The sequence below is a fragment of the Perognathus longimembris genome, chromosome 4 (assembly GCF_023159225.1).
Source record: "Perognathus longimembris pacificus isolate PPM17 chromosome 4, ASM2315922v1, whole genome shotgun sequence".
Classification (NCBI taxonomy): Eukaryota; Metazoa; Chordata; class Mammalia; order Rodentia; family Heteromyidae; genus Perognathus; species Perognathus longimembris.
In genome coordinates this window covers 21,408,402-21,425,473 of record NC_063164.1, presented here as the reverse complement: position 1 = coordinate 21,425,473, position 17,072 = coordinate 21,408,402, and positions in this window count along the sequence as shown.

The window sequence follows — 17,072 nt, the reverse complement described above, 5'->3', positions numbered from 1 at the left end:
TCATTCGTGGTTCTTTAAAAAAAAAACACCACAAAACTCTTTTCTTCTTTCCTCCCCCACCCCCTCCCACCTTTGGCTTATTTCCTTCTGTTACTGTTTCTTTTCTTTTTTATTTCTGTGCCCTTTGTCTTGAATATACATTTATCTGATATTGGGAGGGGAGAAGAAGCACAAAAACAGTGGGATAAAGAGTGAACTAATTCAGCAGGGAAACCCACAAGACACTATATTGGAAATGAATTATACAACCTGAGGGTTAGGGAAATCAGGAGGGGAACAACTGGTAGAGAATGAGGGAGGGGGTGACACCATTTTTTCTAAAGGAAATATACTCATTACTGAACTGTGTAACTGTAACTCCTCTATACATTGACTTTTCAATACTTTAAAAAATTATTATGTTTCTGTTACTTTCAACCAAATATACCATAACAAAACACAAAACACAAATAAGATTATTGTCTGAGTTGTGTGTGTGTGTGTGTGAGTGTGTGTGTGTGTGTGTGTGTACGTGCCCATCATGAACTGAGGGCCTAGGCACTGTCTTGCTCAAGGCTAACACACTAACACTTGATCCATAGCTGGCTTCAAACTGTGACCCTAAGATGTCCACTTCCCAAGTAGCTAAGATTACAGGCATGAGCCACTAGCTCCCAGCAATCTGAATATTGCTACTACTTTAATATGTACAGTTTTCTATCAGTAAAATATTTTAAAAGAAAAAGAATTGAAAATAGATAATATTTAGTGTCACCTTCCATGAGATAAGATAGACTGGAGTCAAGAAATTTATTTTATTTGCTTGCTATTTGGTTACTTGTCTGCTAGCTTATTTCTTACTCTGCATAATTATGTCTACTAATTAATTCATACTATATAACTAGTTTCTTAGATAAGAGTGAAGTCCTCTCTGAATTTGAAAGTGTATTTTATTTCTATCTATGTTAAGGTTCAAAGTATGATATTTATGTTCTTATTTTGGTAATCTAGATGAACAACAGAGATGAATAATATTTGAATTTGTCTTATACTATTTCCATATAACATTTCAGTCAATATTCATCTTAACAAATGGTTATACCTTTTATTTGGTAATTTTTATTGCTCTTTAACTTTTTCAGTTGAAAAAGTTTTATCTACCAAAACATAGTAATGATATTCTGTGTTCCTTTTATTTTAATTTTTCACAGAAGCAATTGTTTCCAGTTGCTGATTATATCAAAATCTAATTTTGAATGCCAGTAGCACTAATTAATAGCAGACCGAAACTTAATAAAAATTCAGCTATATTACTCAATGAGAAAAATTAAATTCTTCATGCTTTTGGAAATATTGTTTTTAGGTAAACAAGCATACATTTGATCCCAAAGTTAGATAAATAAGTCTCCATATGGACAAGTATAACATTAGTTAGTTCTTAGGAAACTCTTCAGATCATTAATTTTGAGAACTGATTACTACAGAAAAGCAATTTTGTAAACTGAGTAGTGGATAATTTTAAACTCTATTTCTTCAAGAGGCTTGACTTTGAAAAATAATAGAAATATGATATTATAGTACATAGAGTTATATACCTTGAATGCCTATGCAGGAAACTATATTGTCATTTATCTTTACAATAACCAAATATTTGGATATGAAAGGATAATCTCAACTTTAAGTAATCTCATAGGTCTCATAAGCAAGGTATTACTCTGGAAGTACCTTTTCTTATAGCTTGGCATCTCTGCCCGTCTCCCTAGCCCTGAGTAATATATTCAGTCTTGTCTTTCACACCTACCTGAAAGCCATGATAAATACTTCATATTTACTTTTACTGCCCCCCCTATTTCATTTTATTTTTCTTCATGACCTTTTTGGATTGATAGAAATATTTTTTCTTCCATAATTTTTCAAAATTTAATTTTATTATCAAGGTGATGTACAGAGGGGTTATAGTCACATATGAAAGGCAATAAGCACATTTGTTTTCAAACTTGTTACCTCCTTCTTCATTTTTCTCCCCCATTCCCTCCTCCCCAATTTTACTCTCTCAAGTTGTACAATTAGTTTCCAACATACTGTCTTATAAGTACTGCTGATGCATTGGTTCATCTTTTATCCTTTGTCTCACTATTTTGATGTTTCCCTTTCCTTCCCTAATTCAGATAAATGTATATGCAATATCTAGGGTACCAAAATCAAATACAGTGAAAACAGGGACTAAACCATAGGGAGGAAAACAAAATAAAAACAATAATTTCACGTAGTACGTTAAAAATAACAACAATGAAAATCTTGTTTCTGAATCTTGGAGTTCATTTCACTTAGCACCATCTTAAAAAGAAGAAAAAAAACTTCTGGATTTTATCAATCTGTACTTCACTCTCCTTTTTTCCCCTCTTTATGGTAGATTTTGCCACTTAATAATTTCTCTGAGGGTCAAGATTATTAGCCCATTGGCAACCTTCTTGATGTTTGAGTTTAGCTCTGTTGCTCAAATTCTGGTCTTATCAAAGTTCTGCATCTTGGAATCTCTGGTGGTGTTTGAGATGACTTCAGATCCTAGGAATAACCCATCTAGGATACAGCTTTTAAAAATCTAGAAGCTAGAGTCCATGTTTCTTTGGGTCTGGCTCACTTCACTTAGTATAATTATTTCCAAGTCCTTCCATTTCTTTACGAAAGGGGCAATGTCATTCTTTCTAATAGAGGCATAGGTTTAGGCTAGTCACAGCAGAGGATCACAAGAGCCTAATAGCTATGCCCTTATGAATGCATAAGATGATGCTAAGTGAAATGAACTCCATGTTATGGAAATGATGGTTATATCACTGTTGTAATCCCTTTCAACATGCCATGTGAAACTGTAGCTTCTATTGTTGATGATCCTCTTGTAACTCCTTCCTGTGGTTGTACCTGCACTATCACTGTATCTTATCTGAGTACATTGGAAACTGTATATACTGGTATTAGAACTAGGAAAGTGAAAGGGAATACCAAAATTGAGAGACACAGTTTAAAAAGACAAATGACTCCAAAAGCAATACTTGCAAAACTGTTTGGTGTAAACCAACTGAACAACTCATGGAAGGAGAGGGAAAGGAGGAGGGGGAGGGGGCAATGAGGGAGGAGGTAACAAACAGTACAAGAAATGTATCCAATGCCTAATGTATAAAACTGTCACCTCTCTGTACATCACTTTGACAATAAATAAGGAAAACAAAGAAAAAAAAGAAGAAAAAAAATCTAGAAGCTGAGAGATGGTCGCTTATGTCTGTAATCCTAGTTAACACAGTTGGCTGAGATCTGAGGATCACAGTTGGTTCAAAGCCAGACTGTACAGGAAAGCTCATGAGATTCTTCTCCAATTAAGCATCAAAAACCCTGGAAGTGCTGCTATGGCTCAAGTGATAGAGTGCTAACATTGAGCAAAAATCTCAGGGATAACATGTAGGCCTTGAGTTTAAGCCAGGACTAGTATACACACACACAAAAAAATAAACATACAAAATCTAGAGATATAATTAAAGGATAATAAGTAGACCAGGACTAAATCAGAAAAATTAACTTAGGTAGTCAATGTCAATAGTATGCCAAAACACTGAACAAATTAGAAATTATTTCCATACGATACTCAGGTATTTTTATGTATCTTAAGAACATAGCACTGTTTCTTTTATAATACTATTACTTTATGAAATCATCATTGTCTCATGTCAATTTATAGTGCTCACTTAAAATTTGGTTTTGTTTGAAAAGTCACCAGTTATACAGGCCTTATTTCAATTTTTTAAACAGAGGCTTACTACCCACATTTATTTGCTTTGGTTGTCCTCTTTTCAACACTGGCACATGTTAATTGCTAAGTAAAGATCATACACATTAATACCATCTATTTCAATGGCAGTAGACCATGTGCATCTAAGGCCCAATTAAACCTTAGCTGTCAGTTTTGGAAAGAAAAACTGTTGAAAATTCTTTGAAAAATGTGATGACATAGGGTGATGTTACAACACATTTCTGAGGCTGACAGTAATGCAGTAAACTATGTAAAGCTTCCTGTCTGCCTACTACTCTTACTGATTGTTTATGCTATGGAAGCTGCTAAGGAGCTTAGCTATCACCTTCTAACTCAAATATCCACTTCATGCTCTCTGGTCAAGGTCATTACAAGGACTAAACACACATGCAAAGATGCTTAATCCAGTAGACTTTATAATGCCAGGTATCACAACCGAGGACACTTTACATGCATGTATAGGCCTCAGGAGAAGGGATGATTGTGTTGCTTAAAGTTTGTTGTTGTTGTTTTAAAGGAACATTCCGTAGCCAACAGATGCTTTCAAGAACTACTGGAAATGTAGTTTTCCTAACTGGCCATTATTTTAGAACAGTTTTAGCTCTGGTGTTTCAAAAGTCTGATATTCAGCCTTTAGGTGCAGCCTGAGAAAAACATGACAGTACTTCCAGATGTGATTCCACTCTGAAGAACTGATTGTGAGTGGCTAATCACACAGAGGAGGAAACAGATAACAGACAAGCAGAATGGCAATTTATACATCCCCAATGTCAGAGATATGTGGCAGGGATAACCAGCACCTGCCACTACACTGGATTCTGCCTCCCTGATGGGTAAATCAACCACAGGCAACTAAATTACAGATCAGAAGCTGATATGTGTGCACTGGACCACAACTAAAACACTTGTATTGGGGGATATTAAATATATAACTTCTAACTGGTTAATTTGTGTGTGTGTGTGCTTGTGTATGTGTATTTAAAATCTATTTGCATCTAAATAACTGATAACAGTCCTTAAAATTAGCCACTTTTTCCCTTTTCTATGCTGAAGAAATACTTGCATCTTCTCTTATTTGGTTTACATTTAGAAAGGAAAATAAAATACAAAGCTATGCAGGCAACTTCTCTGCCTTGCTAATTCCTTAAAATTACCATGTGCACATTTGACATTGGTGATTTTCAGAAGAAAAACCCTTCTCAACTTGATTATGCTTGGGAATGAATTGTATCCCCACTCAAGCTTCATTTAACAAACTTATGCTGTCCCCATATTACACACTGAAAAGATCAAGAAGATTAATTCTAACTTTCAAAAAACATAGTGTTCAGGGAAAAGAAGTATAATCACAGAAACATTTGTATGTTTTTCTAAAAATATATTGTAAAGGTGATGTAAAGAGGGGCTACAGTTACATAAGTCAGGTCATGAGTACATTTCCTTTTGAAGATTGTGACCCCCTCCCTCATTCTCTCCCAGTTCTTCCCTTCCTAATTTCCTCTCCCTCTCTAAGTTGAATAGTTTATTTCTAACATCACTGTTGAACTGGTTCGCCCTTTGTGCCACTGTTTCTGTGCCTCCCCTTCCCCTCTCCAAATCAGATAAACTTATATACAAGACAAAAGGTACAGTAATAAAAACAGTGATGACCGAAGTGAATAAAGCAAAGAAAAAAGGAAATAAAAAAAGAACATTAAAAAAACTGAAAACAATACAATAAAAACCTCTTGCTTCCAATTCTTGGAGTTCATTTCAATAAGCATCATTTTATATGACCATAGATATTGAGCCCTTGCCATCCTCTCCTAAAAATAAACCCCTTTGTTCTCACTGTCTGAATATTTAGAGTGCTGTTTAATTAATCCTGCCCAGGTGTAATTATTTGTCTTTTACTGTCCACTGGGTTTACTTGTAGGTTTATAGACATATTCTAGTCATTATAAATGAGAGAAACTATATAGCCTATGTTTCTTTGGGCCTGGCTTACTTGAGTTAGTTTTTTTCCAAGTTATTCTATTTCTTTACAAATAGGACAATGTCAATTCTTTCTGATGGAAACAGAACTCTAGTGTGTGTGTGTGTGTGTGTGTGTGTGTGTGTGTGTGTGTGTGTGTGTATCACTTTTTTGACCCATTTGTCCTTTAATGGGCATCTGGGTTGATTCCATATCTTGGCTATGGTAAACAATGCTGCAATGAACATGGTTACTCTGGTGGCTTTAGTGTAGGCTGGTTTGTGGTTAATTGGATAGATGCCCAAGAGTGAGAGTGCTAGGTCATAGGGGAGCTCTATGTTTAGTCTTTTGAGGAACCACCATACTGCTTTCCAGAGTGGTTGAACAAGTTTACATTCTCACCAACGTAGTAGTATTCCCTTTTGGCCACATTCCACCAGCATATGTTACTACTAGTTTTCTTGATAATGGCCATTGTAATTGTAGTGAGGTGGAATCTCAATCTATTTGGATTTGCATTTCTTTTATGGCCAGAGATTTGAACATTTCTTCATGTGTCTATTGGCCATTCTTATTTCTTCTTCAGACAAAGGCAGTTCCTTATTTCACAGTCAGGAGACATCTGTGGAGTTTGTAGTTTGGTGTCCACACTTCAGGAAGTTGGGGCACAGTTGAATTCAGAAGCCTTCTTTTAATGCGGGCATTACTGTTACCTAGGTCCACCCACTGAGGTCTGTCTGAACCTTACTCATAACTCAAAGTGAACAGAGGAATTCTCAAATTCAGTTTGTTTGAATATTCAGAATAAAATTTCACCTTACAAACATGGAGTCTCTGTAAGCCTCCTCCCAGAACTGGAAGGAGGTTGTGGTTATCAGCTGCCTAGAATCTCTGCAGCACACTTGGGCAGTACTGCAGTGTATCCAAAGTCAGTGGCCTGAGTGTGACAGTTGAGGGGAGACATTCCTGAGACCCTCCCCTAAGCCCAGTCTGAAATTGCTCTCAGCATTTAAGACATATGCACATTTTTTATTTTATTGTTTTTCAGTGAGATTTTAGAGATTTTCAGTTTGGTAATTCCAAGTTGCTCAGCTGGCCAGTGGCTGAATTTGTCCTTGCTTGCTGCTGAGGGGTGGGGCTGCCTCTCCCTGGACAGGCCCTTGTTTTCTGCCAGAGAGGGATGGCCAATGGGTGTTAGGTTCCTTTGCCCTCTTCTAAAATGGTGCTGCATCGCCCGCAGGTGCTCTGGCAGGCTCTTTGCCACTTTCAAAGATGGCAGTCTTCTAGGGTATGTGTAAATTATTTGAGAAGCCACATATTGAAGGATAGATTCTTGGAGTTTTTATTAGAGCATTAGCAGTCTGCAGGTACCCAGTTGCTACAAAGCCCTGAAGCCCAGAACTACACTTAACACTAGCAGAAAACAGGCGAGAGAGGGAAGAAAGAACGAAAACTATCCCAACAAACCAATCCAGTGCCAATGGAGAGCTGACGTGGGACACCATAGTGACTGGAGATGAGCCAGGAGACATGACAAAGGACAAGAACATGGAGACATGTGGCATGGCATAAATAGTGCCTGAGCTGTCCTGACCCTAAATAGGGTCAGGTCAGGGAGCTGGGTCACAGGAAGCTGCTAGTCCCAGGCACTTGACTGACAGGTTCAGTAACCTGTAGGCCAGTTGCCCATTCCTGTCTCTAGGGATTCAGGAACACCCATCATCTGGGTGATGGGACTGCCCTTCCTCTAGAAATTCAGGCACACCCATCAAGACAAGATGCCAGATAGTACTACATGCCATTTGGCCAGTGATGGCACTGGCCAAGATTTGACCTCCATATTACAGGTACAAGGAAGGGTTCCCTTCCAGATGCTGATCTTTGGAAGGGAGGGTGTCTTTTGTGGGGGTGTTCCCACTTCCCCTTGCTATTTTGGGCTGTCTACCTAGTTAGGAGATGTCTCTGTGTCGAAGCATGGCTGGCTGGGCAGTGGGATCCCATTCCTGGTCTTTAATTTCAAGCTGCAGGTACCTGGAAAGCCTTCAGGCTATGCTGCCACCACCTAGGTTGCCATCATCCCAGTCTTAGCTACTGGCACCATTGCCAGCACCGTTGCTGGTAGGCATTTAATTCTGTCTTCTTATGCAGGCAGTTTATAATTTTCTTCTTTGTTATTAATCTCTGTATAATTATAGCTTACTTGGCATAGCTCTCCAGACATGGGTAGCCTGATGAGACCCTAAAACTGGTTCTTTGCGGAGAGCTTAGTTGGTTCCCTGTTATCTTTCCACCATCTTCTTCATACAAACCTTTTTGAATTCCAACTATGATCTCAATACTTATTAATAATATAAGATACATTAAGAGTAAAGAATAAAACTATGAGACTTTGAAATGCATTTGTAGAGACTTCCGGGAAGACGGCGGAGGAGCAGTAGAGCCCTAGCTGAGCTCCCTCCGACACTGCAGTTTTCTCACCCCATAAAAACTTTTACTCCTAGAAAGACAGCCAGAGTAAGTTCTAAGAGTACAAGGATTCCTGCCAGGAAGGAAAAATCGACTTTCCTTGTCTGAAAACAAAGATTTGAGCTCCTGGCGGTGTCCCGCCTCCGCGCCAGTGCCGGCGCCAGCACAGCACCTGGCACAGCAACCTGCACTCTGCACAGCTAAAGCACATAGCATAGACCAGGGAGAAATCCTCCAGATGGCAGCTGAGTACAGACAGGCTGACATTGCAGAGAAAGAGTGAGTACCCCACAAAAGATATTCCCACTCGGGCCCACAGAGAAGCTTCTGGAAGGTAGCCCTTCCCCCACCACCAGAGCAAAGCTCCATCTTGACACTGACATAGGGTCAGACAAGACTGGAACTAAAGCGGGCCTGGGGAAAGCGAGGACAAAGGAGCCATCTTTGAAAAGGGCAAGAGGGACCAAACAGTGAGGGCCAGCTCTGCCCAGGAGAAAGCCCCCTGCCCAGGTGGGAGTCTTGGGCCATGGCTTAGCCGGAGGTGCCCTGCCCTGCCCGCCGGAATTTCTAAATTTAAAGCGAAAGCAGCGAGCAGCTACCGGCACCACGGAATCACCAGACAGGGGAACAAACAGTTCCTGAGACAGATAAACGATCCCGTCACAGAGGAAGCCCAATTCCCAGCCTGAAATGGAGCTGAATTCCATACCCAGCTCCACCAGGCGGCTGCCCCGCCCAGGAAGGAGGAACCTCTCCCAGGCAAGCAACTCTCAGCCTGGTAAACCAGGCCAGAGGCGCCCCGCCCTGCTGAGTCCACAGCCTATTCAAAGCCAGGTGTTAAAGGTCATGGCTGCACAGCAGACAGAGGAGCCACAGTTCCCGAGACTGTTCACGTCCCCATCTACAGAGGACGCCCAAGGCCTACCTGCAAGCTGTGCGAACCACAGAGACCCAGGGTTGCACCAACAGGGGAGAAGGGTCAGAACAAATCCACCCCCTGCAAACTGAAAGCAAGTCAAACCAGCCAATCAGGAAAATAGACTGCAGACCATCGCAAGGAAACCAGAGACTGGGGTACGACCACCCCAACAAGGATGACTCCTTTTTTCTTTTTCTTTTCAAACATTTTTAAAAAATTTTTTTAATATTTCTTTTTGATTTTTTCACTTCTGAAATGTCGTTGGTTTTTTTGTTTTCCATTTTTCCCTGTTTGTTTTATCAAGTTTTTTTTTTTTTCTTTTTTGGTTATTCGTTTCTCTGGTTTTATTCCTTTTTATTTTTTATTTATTTTTAAAATAATTTTTCTCTGTTTTGTGCATATGTCTTCCAGTATTTTTTTCTTTATTTCTCTGTTTGCGTTCTCTTTCTTTCTTTCTTTCTTTTTTTTTTTTTTTTTTTTGGCCAGTTCTGGGCCTTGGACTCAGGGCCTGAGCTCTGTCCCTGGCTTCCTTTTGCTCAAGGCTAGCACTCTGCCACTTGAGCCACAGCGCCACTTCTGGCCGTTTTCTGTACATGTGGTGCTGGGGAATTGAACCCAGGGCCTCATGTATAGGAGGCAAGCACTTTTGCCACTAGGCCATATCCCCAGCCCATGCATTCTCTTTCTTTAAAAATGTCTTTCCTATGAATAACACCTCCACTCTTTTCTGCTAACTCTCCATTGTCTATCATTTTAACCTTGTTCTTTCTACTGATACTACTCTTCTCCACATTTCTACATCACAGAAACTAAACCAAAATCATCACCCCCCCCCCAATACATTTTACTCTATTCTCTTTACTACCTCTAACTTTCCCTCCTGACTTACTGCCAGGACCTCCAGGTTCCATTGACTCCTGGTTATTGGATAGAGGGTATCCCTGCTTAATCCGAGTGAATCAAAGGGGTTCATAGAGAAAGCCAGTCCTAAAAGAACTTAATATAAGAACAAGAACTGCTAATAGGGTTGTAACAGTAAATAAGTAACTACTGAATACAGGGCCCAGGATCGGTTGTTATATGGAAATTGTATTCTTTAGGAACACCAAATCTAATTTTATAGACAGGTTTACAAGGTATCTGTATATAATTGTGAACTTATAAGATTTATACAACAATGCTTGGTAAGGGCTGCTTTGGGTCTTAAACGGTGCTCATAGGTGCTTGTAGATTGGCATTACCAATCCAAATGGGCAGAAGAAACACAAGAAAGATGGCAAATAATGGAGGCTTTTCTCCCACTCAAAACAAGCAGGAAACAAAGCAGTCAATCAAAGACGTAGAAGAGAACCCTCAAAATGCTCTATAAAGTCTACTGATAAACATGTTAAATGAAAAGTTTGAATCAATACAGCAATCCTTCCATGAAGTAATAGATGATTTCATGGCCTCGACAAATAGAAAGATAAATGAAATTCCAGAGTCAAATGAAAAGACACCTACCCAGGTAAAAGATTTGAGAGACAGCACTCAAAACCAAATTAATGAAGTAAAGAAGTCCATGCAAGACCTAAGAGATGACATGGAAATCATCAGGAAAGACCAGTCAGAAGGAAAAGAGATTCGAAATCAAGTAGCTAGCCTACAGTCCGGACTAACTGAAGCAGAGGATCGAATCTCAGGAGCTGAAGATTCCGTAGAATCTATGGGGAAAGATAAAAAATCAATACAAATCCAGTCCAATCTACAAAACATCACTACAGGAGAACAAGACACCAGTAGGAAGCCCAATTTAAGGGTAATAGGTATTGAGGAAAAATTGGAGAACGAAGTTAATGGGATAGAGAACCTATTTAACAGAATATTAGCTAAGAACTTCCCAAATATCCAGAAGGATAGGCCTATACAGATACAAGAAGCATTTAGAACCCCAAACTGACCAGACCAGAATAGGACATCCCAACGATACATTGTGATCAGAATTACCCCAGACTTCTCAGCAGAGACCATGAAAGCAAGGAGAGCCTGGAATGAGGTATACCAAACACTAAATAAAAATAACTACCAACCAAGAATACTGTAAGCAGCCAAACTCTCATTCATAGCCGAAGGTCAAATAAAAATCTTCCACAGTAAGGAAAAACTGAATCAATATATCTCCACCAAACCAGCTTTACAGAAAATCCTCAAAGATGTACTATACAGGGAAAATAATCAAAATCCCAATACAGACAGAGAAATGAACCCTAAGTAGTGAACATCAGATCAAGAAATGGGAAGACACAGCTTTTAACAAGATAGTGACAATGAAAGGAACAAACAATCATCTCTCAATCCTAACTCTCAACATTAATGGACTTAATTCTCCAATCAAACGACATAGACTCATAAGTTGGATCACAAAAAAAGATAAATCTTTCTGCTGCCTCCAAGATACACATCTATCCAGCAAAAGTAAACATCTTCTAAAAGTGAAAGGCTGGAATTAAATCTTCCAGACAAATGGCAACCAAAAAGCAGGCCAGAGTTGCAATTCTAGTATCAGACAAAATGGACTTCAAATTAAAAAAGGTAAGAAGAGACAAAGAAGGTTACTACATACTAATAAAGGGACCACTCCTACAGGAAGATATAACCATTCTAAATATTTACACACCAAATGCAGGAACACGCAACTTCATCATACAAACACTACTGACTCTAAAAACATTCATAGACCCAAAGACATTGATAGTTGGGGACTTTAGCACTCCACTATTACCTCTGGACAGATCAACACGCCAAAACCTGAACAAAGAAATCACAGAACTAAATAACTGCATAGACCAACTAGACTTAACAGAATACACATTCTTCTCTGCAGCACATGGAACATTCTCAAAAATAGATCATATCTTAGGGCACAAAGAAAATCTGTACAAATTCAGAAGTATCAAAACTATTCCCTGCATTCTCTTCAGACCACATGGAATAAAATTAGAACTCAACTCAAACAGCCACCACAGAAAATCCTACAATTCATGGAGACTAAACAACACACTGCTGAGCCACCAGTGGGTCATTGAAGAAATTAAAATGGAAATTCAAAGGTTTATGGAATTCAACCAAGATGAGGACACAAAGTACCAGCTCCTTTGGGACACAGCAAAGGTAGGACTCAGAAGAAAATTTATATCTCTGAGTACATACAGCAACAAACTGGAAAAACAGCAACTCAATAATTTAAGGAAGCACCTTAATTTCCTTGAAAGAGAACAACAAGCCAAACCCCAAGTCAATAGATGGAAGCAAATAATTAAAATCAAATCAGAATTAAATCAATTAGAGATGAAAAAAAAATCGAAAGAATCAACAAAACAAAGAGTTGGTTCTTTGAAAAAATCAACAAGATAGACAGACCCCTGGCAAACCTGACCAAAAAAAAAAACGGTAGCACATGCAAATAAACAAGGTCAGAGATGAAACAGGTAACTTCACCACAGAAATAACCGAAATTCAGAAAATAATAAGGGACTATTTTGCAAACCTTTATGCCAACAAATTTGAGAACTTGGAAGAAATGGATGATTTCCTAGAAAAAATTCATATCCCCAAAATCAACCATGAAGATTTAAACCTTCTAAAGAGACCCATATCCAATATTGAAATAGAAACGGCAATAAATGATCTCCCATCCAAGAAAAGCCCAGGTCCAGATGGATTCACTGCAGAATTCTACAAGGCTTTCAAAACAGAACTCACACCAATATTTCTCAAACTCTTCAATGAAATTGAAAACGAACATTCACTACCAGACACATTCTATGAAGCCAGTATAACCCTCATCCCAAAACCAGGCAGGGACTCATCACAGAAAGAGAACGATAGACCAATTTCCCTGATGAACATGGACTCAAAAATTCTCAATAAAATTCTGGCCAATTGACTACAACAGGTCATCAAAAAAATCATACACCACAAGCAAACTGGATTCATCCCCAGGACGCAAAGTTGGTTTAATATAGGCAAGTCAATTAATGTAATCCACCACATCAATTGGAGCAAGGTAAAGAACCACATGGTTTTATCTCTGGATCCGGAAAAAACATTTGATAAAATCCAGCACCCATTCATGCTAAAATCCCTGGAAAAACTTGGATTCCAGGGAATATTCCTGAATATAATCAAGGCAGTTTATGACAAACCAACAGCAAGTAGAACTCTAAATGGTGAAAAACTAAAGTCATTCCCTTTAAAATCAGGAACAAGGCAGGGATGTCCACTCTCTCCCCTGCTCTTCAACATAGTACTAGAATTCCTAGCCAGAGAAATTAAGCAAAAAGAAAATATAAAGTGGATCCAAATAGGAAAAATGAAGTTAAACTTTCTCTCTTCACAGATGACATGATCCTATACCTAAAGAACCCATTAAACTCTACCCCCACGCTACTAGAGCTAATCCAAAGCTTTGGAAAAGTAGCAGGATATAAAATAAACTCTCAAAAATCAATGGCCTTTCTCTATGCTAACGACCCAAAGACAGAGGATGAAATCAGGAAAGCAACTCCTTTTGCAATAGCCCCCCAAAACATACAATACCTAGGAATAACCTTAACCAAAGAAGTGAAAGACCTCTTTGATGAGAACTTTAAAAGCTTGAAAAATGAAATTAAGTCAGAACTAAGGAAATGGAAAAACCTCCCATGCTCCTGGATTGGGAGGATTAATATAATCAAAATGGCAATATTGCCAAAGGCGATCTACAAATTCAATGCAATACCCATTAATATCCCAACACCAGTTTTTAATGAAATAGAGGAAGCAATCCAGAAATTCATATGGAACAATAAAAGACCCAGAATAGCAAAAACAATCCTAAGCAGAAAGAACAGTGATGGAGGAATTACAATACCCCACTTCAATCTGTACTATAAAGCTATGGTAATAAAAACAGCTTGGTATTGGCACCGGAACAGGCCTGAAGACCAATGGAACAGAATTGAAGACCCAGAAATGAACCCACAGAACTACGCCTACTTAATCTTTGATAAAGCAGCTAAAACAATAGTTTGGAAAAAAGATAGCCTCTTTAACAAATTGTGCTGGAAAAACTGGCTCAACACATGCAACAAACTAAAACTAGATCCTTATATATCACCCTGCACCAAAATCAATTCCAAATGGATTAAAGACCTCAAAATCAAAACAGACACCCTGAAAACACTAAAGGAAAGAGTAGGAGAAAAACTTGGGCTCCTTGGTGCAGGACGGAACTTCCTTAACAAAGACCCAGAAAGGCTACAAATCAAAGAAAGGTTGGACAAATGGGACTACATGACACTGAAGATCTTCTGTAGGGCAAAGGACATAGCTTGCAAGATAAACAGAAAGCCCACAGTCTGGGAGCAGATCTTTACCAGCCATTCAATGGACAAAGGCCTCATATCTGAAATATATATAGAACTAAAAAAATTACCTTCCTCCGAAACAAAACTGCAAAGAACTAATAGCTCCCTCATCAAGTGGGCTAAAGACTTACAAAGAGACTTCTCTGATGAGGAAATGAGAATGGCCAAGAGACATATGAAAAAGTACTCTACATCACTGACCATAAAAGAAATGCAAATCAAAACAATATTGAGTTTCCACCTTACCCCAGTAAGAATGTCCTATATCAAGAAAACTAACAATAACAATTGTTGGAGGGGATGTGGCCAAAAGGGAACCCTACTTCATTGTTGGTGGGAATGTAAACTGGTTCAGCCACTCTGGCAAGAAGTATGGAGATTCCTCAGATGGCTAAATATAGAGCTCCCCTATGACCCAGCAACCCCACTTTTGGGTACCTTTCCAAAAAACACAAACAAAATCACAGTAAAGCCACCAGCACAACAATGTTCATAGCAGCACAATTTTTCATTGCTACAATCTGGAACCAACCCAGATGCCCCTCAGTAGACGAATGGATCAGGAAAATGTGGTACATATACACAATGGAATTTTATGCCTTTATCAGAAAGAATGACATTGCCCCATTTGTAAGGAAATGGAAAGACTTGAAAAAAATTATACTAAGTGAATTGAGCCAGACCCAAAGAAACATAGACTCTATGGTCTCCCTTATTGGGAATAATTAGCACAGTTTTAGGCAATTCACAGAAGAGGATCACAAGAGCCCAATAGCTATACCCTTATGATCACAGAAGATGATGCTAAGTGAAATGAACTACATGTTATGGAAACAATTGTTATATCACAGCTGTAACTTCTTTCAACATCCCATGTGTATCTTTAGCTTCTACTATTGATGATGTTCTTGTATCACCTTCCTGTGGTTGTGTCTACACTATCTCTGTAATCTTTTCTGAGTATATTGGAAACCGTCTATACTGGTATGAGAACTACGAAATTGAAAGGGAATACCAAAATCGAGATACACAGGGTAAAAAAAGACAAACAACTACAAAAGCAATACTTACAAAACTGTTTGGTGTAAGTGAACTGAACACCTCATGGCGGGAAAGGGAAAGGTGGAGGAGGGTTGGGGGAATGAGGGACGAGGTAACAAACAGTACAAGAAATGTATCCAATACCTAACGTATGAAACTGTAACCTCTCTGTACATCAGTTTGATAATAAAAATTTGAAGAAAAAAAAAGAAAAAGGAAATGCATTTGTAGAGAAGGAAAACCTGAGTTGATTTGGGAAAAAAAGAAAAATTTCCCCGGATGCTCATCAGGAATGCACTTCATCCAGTAGTTAAGATAGTTTACAAAGTGTGGATTGTAAACTTATGGAACACCCTAGGCTTTTATTATTGGAATATGGAACCATCCCAACATCATTAGAAATATAGTTTTAAACTTCTGGAATGAGCTTGTTTCATACTTACTAAGTTGAATGTACAAGGAACATTTTTATGGCTTTGTAAATCTAAATATTTACTCCAATTAGAGTTCTAATGTATTGCAGACTCACTAAAACCAAAGCATCCCATATCTAAATCTAACTGACTAATTGGAGAGTTTGATATAATTTGCATTTCTGCTTTATTACCCTATCAATGCAAATTCTGCAAAGTTGGTAATATTGGTTTTCAGGCAATGAAAATTAGAAAAAAAACCCATCATTGATTTATTTGGTGTTGAATGTACATATTTTAAATTGTAATAAAAGTGTCAAATTTATGCTGTTTCATAATACTTCATAACTTGGGTCAGGGAATTAACTAACTTTATGTTTTTAAACATGTTAATGGTTAGCATGTGCTGCCTAGTTCTTCTTTGTTCTCCAATTGCCAACTCCAAAATTATCCTTTTCTCCAGAATGAGTTCACTGAAATTTCTAGAAAAGATGTATGAAATATGAAATAGACACTGTTATTATCGGCACTTCATGGGCCAGGCAACCCATGTGAATGAAGATGCCAAGTATCTTGTTCAAGGCCACACTACCATTAAATAGTAGAGTTGTGATTCAAACTCAGTGTAGATTAGCTCTGTACTTTCCATGTTTATAGCACTTTGAGAAAATATACTGGACCCAAGGAAGAATAGAAGGCAAAGGAATTGTAGAGAAAAGAAAATTTTAGATTTTTTCTGGTCTTGAAAATGAGAAAAGAGAGGGAAAAAAGATAACTTGAATGAATAGATAGGTTCATAGCACTGGATGCAATTATGAATACTTCCAGGACAAAAATAAGCCAAGCTCACCTGTAGTGAGATATTAAAGCCATTTAAAAAGCATCTCATCCACTCAACCTTGGATATGACTGAAATTATTTTTTCAGGTCATAATTTTCATTAAATTGGAACATAGTTCAATTACAGTAAAGAAAGGAAGAGGGAAAAATAGACTGTTTATTGAAATTGAGGTTGTGGGCTAAGTAATGGCAGATTTTACCAAGAAACTGCATAAGGCACATTTGATAAATAAGCAAACTAAATCAGAGAGGTTAAATGGTTCACCTGTGA